Source organism: Epinephelus lanceolatus, chromosome 22 (assembly GCF_041903045.1).
Source record: "Epinephelus lanceolatus isolate andai-2023 chromosome 22, ASM4190304v1, whole genome shotgun sequence".
In the NCBI taxonomy this organism is placed as follows: domain Eukaryota; kingdom Metazoa; phylum Chordata; class Actinopteri; order Perciformes; family Serranidae; genus Epinephelus; species Epinephelus lanceolatus.
In genome coordinates, this window is record NC_135755.1 from 35,402,815 (window position 1) to 35,416,060 (window position 13,246).

Here is a 13,246-nt window from a genome sequence, read left to right on the forward strand (position 1 = left end):
AGCCAAGAAATGTTCCAGCGCTTCAATAGTCGCATGTACTCTGTGAGTGGAGCATCAGAGAGCAGGGACACGGATGCAGATGAAGACAGTGAAGATGGATTTTAATTAAGGTAAGCACTGTTACTGTATCTTTTTTATTAGTGCCAGGATATGATGCTAAGAAGGGAAGTTGTTTTTTGATAAACGATGATAATCCTCAAAGTACTGTAATATTTAATGGGATAATGGGATTTAGGGAATCCTAGGTATCCATCTTCTAGTGTTATGGCTGAAGTATAATTTGACCGTATCTCTCATTAGAAAATCTTACCTTTTCTTTCTGCAGCACAAGCTCTGGCCTCTACACTGAAGGAAACAGCAGTGGAGGTATGAAGGTACACCTTAAGACTTCCCTAAGACATCAGTACAAGGCCTTGTTCTACAGAAAGTGAAACTGCCTACTCTGTACCTGTCCTGTGGCGTCCTAAGCTCCTATGCCACTTTGACATTTGAGTTTGATTGGCCCTCTTTGGGTCACCACACTCTCCTCAACTAAACGAGAGGATAGTTACATTCTCATTTCCCACAAGTTTTTTTTTTATGTTTGTTTTTATTATTTATATGGTTTTATTATGTTCTTGTTTGAATGATGGCCATCAAGAATGTCTGGATGTAGAACTAAAACATGTTGAATCTTTCAGGATATTTAAGATATCTTCAGGTATTTCATAGCTTTAGTTTGGACAAATTGTTATGTTGTTAAATATGTTTAATTTGCACCTTGGTACCTGATATAACCTCATAACCTCATATATATGAGGCTAAAGTGTTATGAGTCTTAAGAAAAATGTTTTAGACCAAGCCTCATCCTCACCTGTTTTGACTTGAATGGTTTTCACACCAGTTTAGTTTATTTAAGTCTTTTCTAACTCACTCGTTTGTTTGTCAGAGCAGGAGCCACTTTATTGCTGCAGACTAAGATTATCTGTAATTTCTCCTGTTTCTGGGTTGTAGTTATTTGAAAATTAGATCTTCTGCAGTCCCTGTTGCACTGTTTATGACACTTGTCTGAAAGTCACTTTACTGCCTTTCTTTATTGCTGAGAGAGATAAATTTAAACTGAAAGAACGAAGTTTCTGTTGTTGTATTTTATGACATTGGTTTGAAGTCCTGTAACTAAAAGAAAAAAGGAAGATGACTGCATAAAAAAACAATAATAAATAAAGAATTTGTGAATTCAGGATATTATTTATTTGTGTGTAAAAATTTTACTATGCATATAATGTACTTGGTACATCAGTCTATATTTGATATCCCATCTGTTTTCTAATGTTAAATAATGTTAAAAGGGGGTTTATCTCCCTCTTGTGGTCATTGTCCTGAAGCTCAGGGGGGAGAAAAATAAATCAACTGTGTACCGCGGGTACAGTTTTGCAAAACTGCACACAGTTTACCAATCTGTCCACATGGATGTAAATTGACAATCTGTACCCGCAGTTTAAAATCCGTCCCCACAGATTGTAAAACCGTGGACACACTTTATTTATTTCTCTCTCCTCGGAACCTAGGGGGCTCCGTAGAAAAAGTCGCTTGTTTTGGGCTTGTTTTCACAGGCCTGGTTGCTTATTTGTCTCGCGAGATCTGGCAACACTGCTCTTAAGTCTTAAGATCGATCCTAACTGGGAAACACGGCCATTATAGGCTATAGGTTAACATAAATATCCTAATTTTAACAGTCATATCCCTGTTATAATCAGTGAAAACTGGGATATTAAACATAAGAGTAACAACGCTATAAATCATCACAACAATATCCACATTAAGCCCTCCTCTTCTTCATCCTCTGCCACTTTGCAAAGTGTTACTTTGAATATAGGCTTTATTAACATTTGATCACTATCCTCTAAATCACTGCTTATTCAAGACATGATCAATAACCATAACGTAGATCTAATGGGCCTTTGTGAAACATGGCTAAAACCAAATGACTTTGTAAGTCTGAATGAAGCTTACAAGTGTCACGTGAATCAAGAAGAGATGGGGGCGTTGCTGCTATATATAACTCCAGTTCTCTTCAGTTAAATCCAAGAAACATCACTGTTTTTACATCCTTTGAAGTACTTGTTATGCATTCCAAGCTACAGTCATTTTATATAGCAATTTTATATTGACCACCAGGGCCCTACTCAGTTTTTATTAGAGTTTTCTACCTTTCTTTGTGACATCCTGACATGATCTGATAATCTTTTAATTATGGGAGATTTTAATGTCCATATTAATGATAAATCTGAACCACTCAGTAAAGCTTTTCTAGACCTGATCGATTCTACTGGTTTGACACAACAAATCAATGAACCCACTCACTTCTATGGTCACACACTTGACCTGATCCTTACACGTGGCCTCTTTTTCACAAATCTAGCTATCTCACCACACCTACCCTTTCAGATCACTATTTCTTTACCTTTAAAATTACATTCATTTCTAATTGTCATATTAGCCACTCTAAAATCTATACTACCCGACGCACCAACTCATGGATCCGTCCTGTTGCCTAAATGAATTTACGGAAAATTTCAATTTTGCACTACTAGATACTTTTAACTCAGTCGCCCCTCTCTATAACAGAAAAATTGGACCAAAACCACCCCCCTGGTACAATCAAAACACTCGGTTTATGAAACAAAAATGCAGAAAGCTCAAGCATAAATGGAGATCAAGCGAGCTAAATAATTTTCGGCTTGAATGGTCAAACAGCCTTCATAAATATAATCACACTCTTCGTGCCGCTAGAACAGCTTACTTTTCTGAACTTATACAAAATAATAAAAATAACTCAAAATTTCTCTTTGACACTGTAGCTAAATTAACATGTAAACCATCCCGTATGTGTAATATTCCTCATACCGCTTCTGATTTCATAGAATTTTCCCCACTAAAATCGACAACATCAGAAAAGCAATATCCTCTCTCCCATCTCCCACCCAGGACATGGCGGTTTCATACGACCTGTCTTCACCTTGCTCGAGGCAATTTCCTATCAAATTCTTTCTAAACTGGTTTTCTTCTCCAATTCCACTACCTCCCTAATGGATCCTATTCCCTCTAAGTACATTAAAGACCTCTTCCCAATTCTTAGCCTAATACTACTACTACTACTACTACATATAATTAATAGCTCTCTTACCACTGGAACAGTACCTGCATCTTTTGAAACAGGCATAATCAAGCCACTATTCAAGAAACATAACCTGGACCCTGATGTCATCAGTAATTACAGACCAATTACAAATCTCCCTTTCTTTCAAAAATCCTAGAAAAAGCACTAGCCCAACAACTCACTGATCACCTCTCCTTCAATAATCTATACGACCCTCATCAATCAGGTTTCAGAAAATTCCATAGTACGGAAACCGCACTGACAAAAGTGGTCAATGATTTACCACTTGCCTCCGACTCAGCTTCAGCATTGCTGCTACTAGACCTCAGCGTAGCATTTGACACACTTGATCACCATATTCTACTTCACCTTCTAGAAAACTACATAGGACTCACCGACTCTGCTCTCGCCTGGTTCAAATCCTACCTTACAGACAGATCTCACTTTGTTTTTCATAATAACTGCTCTTCAGAATGCAAAAAGGTCAATTATGGTGTACCACAAGGGTCTGTGCTTGGTCCCATTCTCTTTACCATTTACATGCTACCCCTCGGTTCATTAATCAATAAATACAAACTAGGTTCCCACTTTTACGCAGATGATACTCAGCTCTACATATCCATCAAGCCTGACACCTCTCATCAACTGATCCATCTAGAACAGTGCACACAAGAAATCAAACAATGGATGTCGTCAAACTTCCTTCTCTTAAATACTGAAAAAACTGAAATGTTAATCCTAGGTCCAAAGCACATCAGAAACAAATTCTGCAATCTCACCTCAAACTTAGCTGGTTCTGTCATTTCACAAAGCCCCTGTGTTAGAAATTTCGGTATTTTATTCGATCCTAATCTCTCCTTTGAAGACAATATTAATAATATAACAAAAACAGCATATTTTCACTTATGTAATATTGTCAAGATTCGTCCCATTCTTTCCATGACTGATGCAGAAACACTGGTTCACGCTTTTGTCTCATCCCGATTAGATTATTGCAATACACTTTTCTCTGGCTTACCAAATTCAACCATTAGGAAACTACAACTCGTTCAGAATACTGCTGCCATGGTATTAACCAGAACCAGAAAATTTGACTATATCACCCCAGTTCTCATTTCAGTACACTGGCTCCCTGTACACACTAGATTGGACTTCAAGATTCTGCTTTCAACTTATAAAATATTACACGGACTTGCACCATCCTACTTATCATCTCTACTTACTCCACGTTTATCAATCAGGCCTCCACGATCCCATAATGTCGGTCTCCTATCCATCCCCAAAATTAATAAATCATCAGCAGGTGGTAGAGCCTTCTCATACCGAGCCCCTCTCCTTTGGAACCGCCTTCCCATTCAAATCTGTGAAGCCAACACAGTCGATTCCTTCAAAAGTAAACTCAAAACACACCTTTTTGCATCTGCCTTTAGCATCCCATAGTCTCTGTCCTTACATACTACATCATGGTTATCTACTACTACTCAGTCATTGTGCGCATCAATTTCTGTTTGTTTTTTTATATATATACAAGTGCCAATGTTATTTTTGTTTTGTTTTTTGTTTTGTTTTTGCTTTGTTTTCATTTTCATGTGTTTATTTTGTTCTACATAGTTATTTCACTTGTTTTTATATATTTTATTTGTTGTGTTATTTGTAATTTGCTTATGTCTTTTTATGTACAGCCCATTGAGACATTTTTTGTGATCTTGGGCTATAATAAATTTTGACTTGACTTGACTTGACAAATAAAGAACACGTTTTCTTGCAGTGGCCTTTCTAAAGTGAGCAGTGTGAAAGTCAATAGCCTATACTCTGTAATGATCAAGGTGTTAATATGCAGACAATGTTAGCTAGCTAGTGCACTAGCACGAGCACGTTGATAAGTCGTACTTCCACATTAAATTACATTATATGGGGACATCTCCACAACTATTAATGAAGGACAATATGCCAAACCCATGCTTGACAAATGTGTTTTTACAATTCTTATGATGATTTATCTTTTACTTTGTAAAATCAAGTAATTCAAGTCAGGTGAACACACTCCTCTACTGAGCATTGAGCAGCAGTGATTATAGCCTAAACATCGAGATTCTCATTAACTAGAAATATCTCTTTTTTTTAACTACATGTGGATCATAAACCCATGGATTAAAAAAAACAACTCATTGCAATGGGTTTGTAAATATAAACATTATAGTGCTTTTTATGTTTTATTTATCACTCACACCGACACCACTACTGTCGCTTCTGCCACCAGTTCGGCTTTGCTCACAAAATAGGTCATTAGGTCCTGATCACACAGAACACTTTTTGCAGGCTGCAAAACACAAGGTGCACTTCACCGCCTTTTTTGTTTCAACCGAATGTCACTAGTACAAAAAACGCCTGCCGTGCCTTTTTATTGTTGCCAGGCAACCACCCCATCACCTCCTAACATTCCTGCTTAATCAATGTACCGTTTATTTATTTTATTTATTTGACAGTAATTAGTATCTAGTCCCTAAAATGTTCAGGCAGAGGGTGCTTGCTCTCGCTCTGGTTGAGGGTGAGAGGCTATCAGTTAATAGTTTGTCAGGCGCAAGGAAACGGAGATCTATGTGGGTACATGAGACCCTAAAAAAAGAGGGTGGATCATGGGGAGTACCACCAGATGGTCCAGGAACTTTGCCTCGATGATGGCCGTTTCCAGGCATATTTTAGGATGACTCAAGGGCAGTGTGACATAGACATAGCTAGACAACCTGCTGTCTATTGTCAGGCTGTATAGCTCTGGTATCCAGCAACTGCTACCACCAGTTTCTCCTCCATTGTTTGCCAGCTGTAAAATTGTTTTCATGACCACCACTGAAGGCCCGCCTCTCAAATCATCCCATTGGAAAATGGGGAAAAGGCAAAGATGACGTGAAGCGTTTTTCTGCTCTGATTTGACTCGCAAAAACAGCAAGCAAAAAGCTTCAGTCTCAATAAAATCAATTACAAAAGGCGCCCCAGCTGCTAAAACACGTCCTGTGTGATCAGGGTCTTACTCTTCACAAACACAAAAAGGGTCTATACTGTAAGGTAGGTGTCATGGTAAGAGCCGTCAGCACCTCCCCCCACCTTGTGAAGTGGTATGGTCCATCATGTAATGTCAGAGGTCAAGCAGATGTCAACCAGGAAATAAATTAAATCAAGACAGAAAGAGCAGATTAAGTGGAATGTAACTACAAAGTATATGGATAAAGGAGCTAAAAACTGAAAAGTCAGAGCAGAAAAGGTCAAAGACAAAAAGAAAAACTACTTGAGGCTGATGTTGCAAAGTGTTTCTGATGTCAGCAGCAGTGATAAACAACAGTCTGCCGGTTGCACTAAATGAAAAGGAGGAAAGAGTAACAGATGAGCAGCAGCAGCAGGCAGCAGTGGGGCCGGTCCAATAAAAAATAACTAATGAAGATAACTAATAAACATAAAATATTGAATTTAATGCCTTTATTCAGTATTCCACTTGTATATAGGTAGCCTATGTAAGCTCAATACGATGTTACAGGAATGTCACATCGTATTCCACTTGTATATAGGTAGGCTGTGTAAGCTCAATACGTTGTTACAGAAATGTCACATTGTATTCCACTTGTATATAGGCAGGCTGTGTAAGCTCAATACGATGTTACAGAAATGTCACTGACCAACAATCTGACAGTCTTTGAGGGGCAAGCAAGCGGCACCTCCAGGGCTGAAAAATTGAAGCCAACATGGAAGTGCCAAAAACTGTAGTTCTTTGAATGTCCACTTGAGGCTGGCTCCAGAAGTGAGTCAATCCCCATAGACCCCAGTGTTAAACTGCCCAACACTACAGCAGAAATAAGCGCATTACAGCCTGGTACAAAAAACAGTTTTGTTCTAGATAATCTATACATGAACAGAGTTGGGTATAAGGCATTACAAAGTAACAAAGTAATGCGTTAGAGTATTTTGATTACTTTTTGCAGTAACGAGTAACCTAACGCGTTAGTTTGCTGTTTGAGAAATCAAATACTTAAGTACATTTTCAAACAAGACATCAGTTACTTCTGTTACTTTTAGAACGCTGGTCCTTCAGCTCTGAAATAGCAACGGCTGTCGTTTGGTTCTAATAATGGAGATAACGTTAAACCTATCAGTCTGAAAGAAGCCACGGAGCTTGTGGCTCGCTACATGGTCGGAGAAATGCTGTCGTTGTCTAAGGTGGAGTCTAAATAGGTGGAGTAGGACTCGCTGACAGACATATTTCAGACTCAGGACTTGCATTATGCCTGGTGCAGGCTACACGCTGGTACTCACCAATTATCCCCGGTCGTCTTTCACGACATGTGTGATGTCATCGGGTTATTCTTGTCCTATTTTTATTACTTTGACTATTATCTGAGTCACTCCCAGAACTGTGTCTGTTCCATAGACCGTATAAAAATATGTGCCAGCCGACATGTTGTTGTGGTCACCTAAAAGCGTCAGCAGATGGCAGGAGCTACATTTGAAGCGCCATATGTAAACTGTCAAGCTACTGTATCTTCCATAGGAAGTTCTGACAAATGCTTCAGAATAAAAGTCTATTTAGAAAATGGAGGGATTTTCTCAGCCGAGGTTATAAGGGGCTTTTAATTTAAAACAAGTGTTGAGTCTGAAATGACGGTGCAATATGTTAACTTTACAAAGACAACGGGCGGATAAAAAGTAAATATATAAACACACAGAGGGATTAATGAATAACGGACCGTCTATAATGGAGTTTGTTTCAAATGAAGCTGGGAGCCTCTGCAGTTATGGTGTGTAAAAGCCCCGCCGCTATTTGTTAATGTTATTACTTTATTATGTCCAACCTTGAGGATGTACCATTGTTTGCTAGCTTGATGCTAATGACAGTAACGTTAACTCAGCGGGTTGACAAAGTGCCTCTGCTGTTTCACACCATCATTTCCCCCTTTTACTCTGTGTGGTAAAATCCCTAGAGGAAATATTAAAAATGCTGGGTTGTTGTTGTCATACAGTTGTCTACGGCAGCAGATCGTTCTGTGTTTTTACTGGTCAAAGTGACGGCTGTGATGGGAGAATTGGATCTCAGTGAAGGGCAAGTGGTCCATAACTTAAATTTTGGAGACAAAAAATGTAGGCTTAGCGCCCTGTGGTCCATTGCCCAATAGGAAATGTAGAATACTCAAAAGTACTTTAAAAGTGCTTGAGTTACTTTTCTCAAGGCGTAACGTTGAAAGTACTTTTAAAGTAATTGAGTTATTTTACTCAGGGAGTAACGCAGTAAAGTAACTGGTTACTTTTTTAGTAACGTACTTTGATTACTTTTAAAGTAACTCTTACCCAACACTGTACATGAATACTGTATGGGGGGGTAATTCTCTTCTAATTTACCCAGTTACATTTTATTAAGGGCATGATTAAGAGCAGGCTGCTTTGAGTGACAGGCTATCTGCTGATAGTGTCCTTAGCTTCCCAGTTACATCCACCTATTGCTCCTCCACTCCCCACTCACTTCTGGCTCCAAAAAACTAAGATGGCAACAGCCAAAATGCCAAACTGGAGGCTTCAAACCAATGGGTGACGTCACTGTGACTACATCCATAATCTATACAGCCTGTGGGTGCAAGTAGCTGGGGCTGATTGCACAAAACACCTTAAGTTAAGATTTTCCTTAAAGTCCTAGTTAAGGTTTCCTTAAAATAAAATTGGTTGCACAAAACACCTTTAGGTCTTCTCCTTAAGTTTTACTTAAAATGTTCACTTAAGTAGTTATGGTTTTCTCCTTATCTTGGTCTTATACTAAGAAATCCCAAGGCCATTGCACAGAATACCTCAGCAATTTAAGCAGGGTAAAAAAAACAAAAAAAAAAAGAAAGAAAAAAAACTTAAGGTACCTCTGACTCTATCTTAACTGCAACATGTCTGTATGGTGATAAATTAAAAAAAACGAACACATCCCGAGAAGAGTGTTCTGCGACCGGGAGAACCCGATAGATTCATTTTTGATCTTACACTATAGATATGACTGAATTAATTTTTCATTGCAATTTCTTCCTATAATCATTTTTGGTATTTGGGGATCAAATTTACTCTGTAAGATGTGCTTTCTATGATTGTTTTCCTCAATAAGTATAATTTTTACCTCCTCTGACCAACATGGGTTTTTTGTCTTTGTTTCTTCTGCCATTTTTTTTACTATCTAACTATAAGCCAACTTTACGAGATGATTTCAGGCATCACAAGTGTGAGTCAAAGCAAACAAACTCCATGGAAACTTTTACCACTTTAAAATCTCTTTAAGTGCAGTTAATCACTTACATTTCCTTAACTGAGGAAACCTTTTAAGGGATTCTGTGCAAATGTGAAAGTCCCTCAGCTAAGGAGAAATTAAGCCTTAAGTGTCATCCTTAAGGATAAAAACTTAAGGGTCTCTAGTTTCCCAGCGCGGCGCAGGGTGGCAAACCCCACGCAGAGCTAGTTTCGAGCAGCGCAACCTGAGGCGCGCTCAGTTTGGTAGTTTGGCAGACTGAGGTGCGCTGAGATGGGTGTGGCGGCGCAGCAGGGGGAGGTGTCGACAGATCCAGCTTGGCGCAGTGACAGTTTCGTGCCAAAAGGCTTCGCCGAAGGTCTGCTAAAAGCTCGCCAGCTGAAACCAGGTCTACTGTCAGCACAGGCGGAGTGCAGCTGGTGTAAGTGGAAGTTTGGCTGACTGGAATGTCCAGGCACATTAACAATGCAATAAATAGCCATAAAAACCACTATTCAACGCAACTATCTGCAATCAGCACATAAATGTATCTCTGTATCAACTGTCCCGTCACATCTGATGTCAGATCAAAGGGGATTAGCAACGTTTGGCACGCGTAATGGAAACCCAACCTGATTTGATTAACACAGCTGCTGGTCCAAGTGGTGACACGCATCGTGGCCTCTGATGCGCACCCCATTGGCACCTGTGCTCTCCCTGTTGCTGTAAAGGTGACAGTGGCTCTGACCTTCTTTGCCACCAGGTCTTTCCAGCACACTGTGGCCACAGTTGCGGGGATCAGTCAGAGAGCTGTCAGTTCGGCTATACATGCAGTGACGTCTAGTCTAGTCCGACATGCAAATGAGCACATAATTTTTCCATCCACACCTGAGAGCCAGCTGGAAACGAAGCGAGGTTTCTTGTTGAAATGTGGATTTCCTGGGGTACTGGGAGCAATCAATTGCACACATGAACATTTGCGCCCCAGATACCCAAGCCATCACTTATGTAACCTTAAGGGAGTACATCCATTCACACATTTATGGTGTAAATTTACTCAAACACAATAAATATAGGCTACAACAAAACAAATTATTTCAACGTTCAATTTATTTTATTTATTGATCCTGCCCCCCCCGCCCTGGAGCCGGTCTTCCACTCCATGGAGCTGGGCCTCTAACCCCTGGACCCGGGAGGTTAGAGAGCACATCTCCCTCTCCAGCATCCTGGACCTCCCCGCCTGAAGGTCCAGGATGCTGGACCTTCAACAGTAATGCTGACCCTTCACTTCAATGTGGTTTAAGAAATAGCATGTGTGGCCTGTGAAAAACAATAATGGTTAATTTTAAAATAACCCTTTTAGAGGATTTGAGGGATTAGGAAATATCTGGCAAACATGTCATACTCAGATCCCCAGACTTGAGATTGAGAGTGAATTTGAGATATTAGATACTTTATGAGGTGGGAGATACTAGACTCAACTTTGTATGCGTCCCATAACTGTTACACTTAAATATGTATGTTGTCATATCTTGTATGATTTTTTTGTTTGTTTTTTAATGAAAAAAACTTTTTTCAAACTTTCTTATACTGTCACCCTCAAGGTTTATCAATACTTTCAATAGAGAACCATCCAGAGACTTAGATATTGTCACATTTTTTATCTGTTTATCTGTCATAACTAGGGTATGGGCTGATCCGGGTCCAGCAAACCAGTATGTTTAGCTGTGGAAACACATAACTGGGATACTGATAAGGGGTTAACTAGTGTCCATGTAAACACAATGCTACTGATTCCTCTATTTCCCCAAGCCAGTGCAATAAATAAGGCACTGAAGTGAATATAACAAAGACAGTCAGAGAAAAAGTGTTTGTTGTACCAAAAAAAAGGAGAAACATGCCCACAGTATGTACAATACTGGCTAGTTTTTGTTGCCATGGCTCTGCACTAACTATAGCCCTAGCTGGAGGCATTATGTTTTCAGGTTGTCTGTTCATAGATATGTACGTCCATCTGTTCGTGCCATGCTTGTTAAAGCAATATCTCAAGGATTCCTCAAGGGCATTTCTTTAAATTTGGCACAAATTTCACTTGGGCTTGAGGATGAACTGATTAGATTTTGGTGGTGAAAGGTCAAAGCCACTGTGACCTTGTCTGTCTCATTCTTGTGAATGTGATATGTCAAGAATAGCTTGAGGGTATTTCTTAAAATTTGGCCCAAACGTTCACTTGGAATCAATGATGAACTGATTGGATTTATTAAGTCAAAAGTCAAGGTCACTGTGACCTTGTCTGTCTCATTCTTGTGAATGCCATATCTCAAAAATCCCTTAGTGAAATTTCTTTGTCATGTGGCATACAACAAGTGTAAAACACCCCAGTTTCGGCTTGACCAACCAGTGGAAGAAATGGGCAAAACACAACAAGCTGAAATTTGCAAGTAATTATTTTATTAACAATTCAATAAATTAAAAAAGAGCTAAAAATGGGGGCCCAAGTTAGAGGAGAAAATAGATAAAATGGGGCAGGAAGCCAGTCCAGTTAAGGGGGAATAAATGTCTGTGGCTGGGTGTGCTGTCCTTGTATATGGCGAAGCATATACTTACAACAAGGTCGGTGTAGCTGTATCTGGTCACTGCTATGTGGCTAGTCAGGTCCGGTGTTGCACGACGCTTCTAGTAGTTCTGCTTGACTAGACAGCTCTCCACCTTGACCCAGCCGTGTGGTAGACCTGGCAGCCCTCTCAGCACACCCAGAACCGCAGAGGAGATTCACAGCCGAAATGAACAAACTGTCTGTGTGTGTGTGTGTGTCTGATAAGTACTTAGCAAATTAGGAGGTAACACCCATCACACCTGCATGCCATCAGCCCATCACTACACAATTCACCAGACATGGAAACCACACCCACTAACCACTGCACTCTCACACACACACTGGGTGCTCAAATCATAAATAAATAAATAAATCACTGCAACCAAACAATACAAGTCTACCCAGTTACACAAGCATTATTCCAAAGTTGCCTCAAGAAAGGACCCTTGTCTTTCAAGGTTCTGTCCACAATGTGTCCGCTTAGACTTATGTTATCAATAAGAGGCAGTCATGACAATGACATATTTAAACATTTTTATACTTGCACTTTGCTTTAACACTCATTGACAGGTCAGAGCCACACCCAGTTTGCTGCTGAGGTGACGTTTAGGTGAAGTGTGTTAAATGTCGGTACAAAGATCAGGGATTCGTCACCTGATTGGCACTCCCTTGGGGTGTTTCCATAGATTAAACTTACCAGCACTCAACATCTTATTATCCCACTTAATATAACCAATCCACATAACTTCACCTTATTGGCTGGTGGCTACATTTAGTTTTGCAGACTTTATTGAACTTTGATCATAGAACATTTCATTAATGACCTGTGACTAATGATGTCTGTGTGTGTGTGTGTGTGTGTGTGTGTGTGTGTGTGTGTGTGTGTGTGAGTGAGTGAGAGAGAGAGTTGGTGGATAGCAAGCAGCAGACCACTGATGAGACCAACAAACAACAAAACTGGTTGTTTTTTAGCAAGACATCACAGCATTTCCTGTGATGGTTTTGGCAATAAAACCAGGTATTTTAAGCCAAAAGCAATCCATTCTCATTCCCAAATCTTTGGTATCACCCAGGTTTAAGGCAACAAAATTACTTGGTTAGGTTCAGAAAAAAAGATCATGATCATGTTGTAGGTTAAAAAAAGTTTGCTACATGATAATAACGTAACATCATGTAAACATGTGAGGGATGTCAGTGCACAACCACCGTATGTAAATTACGTATACGTATCGTTAAATTAAAGCAACATTGACTTGTTTCACTCTAGACGTAG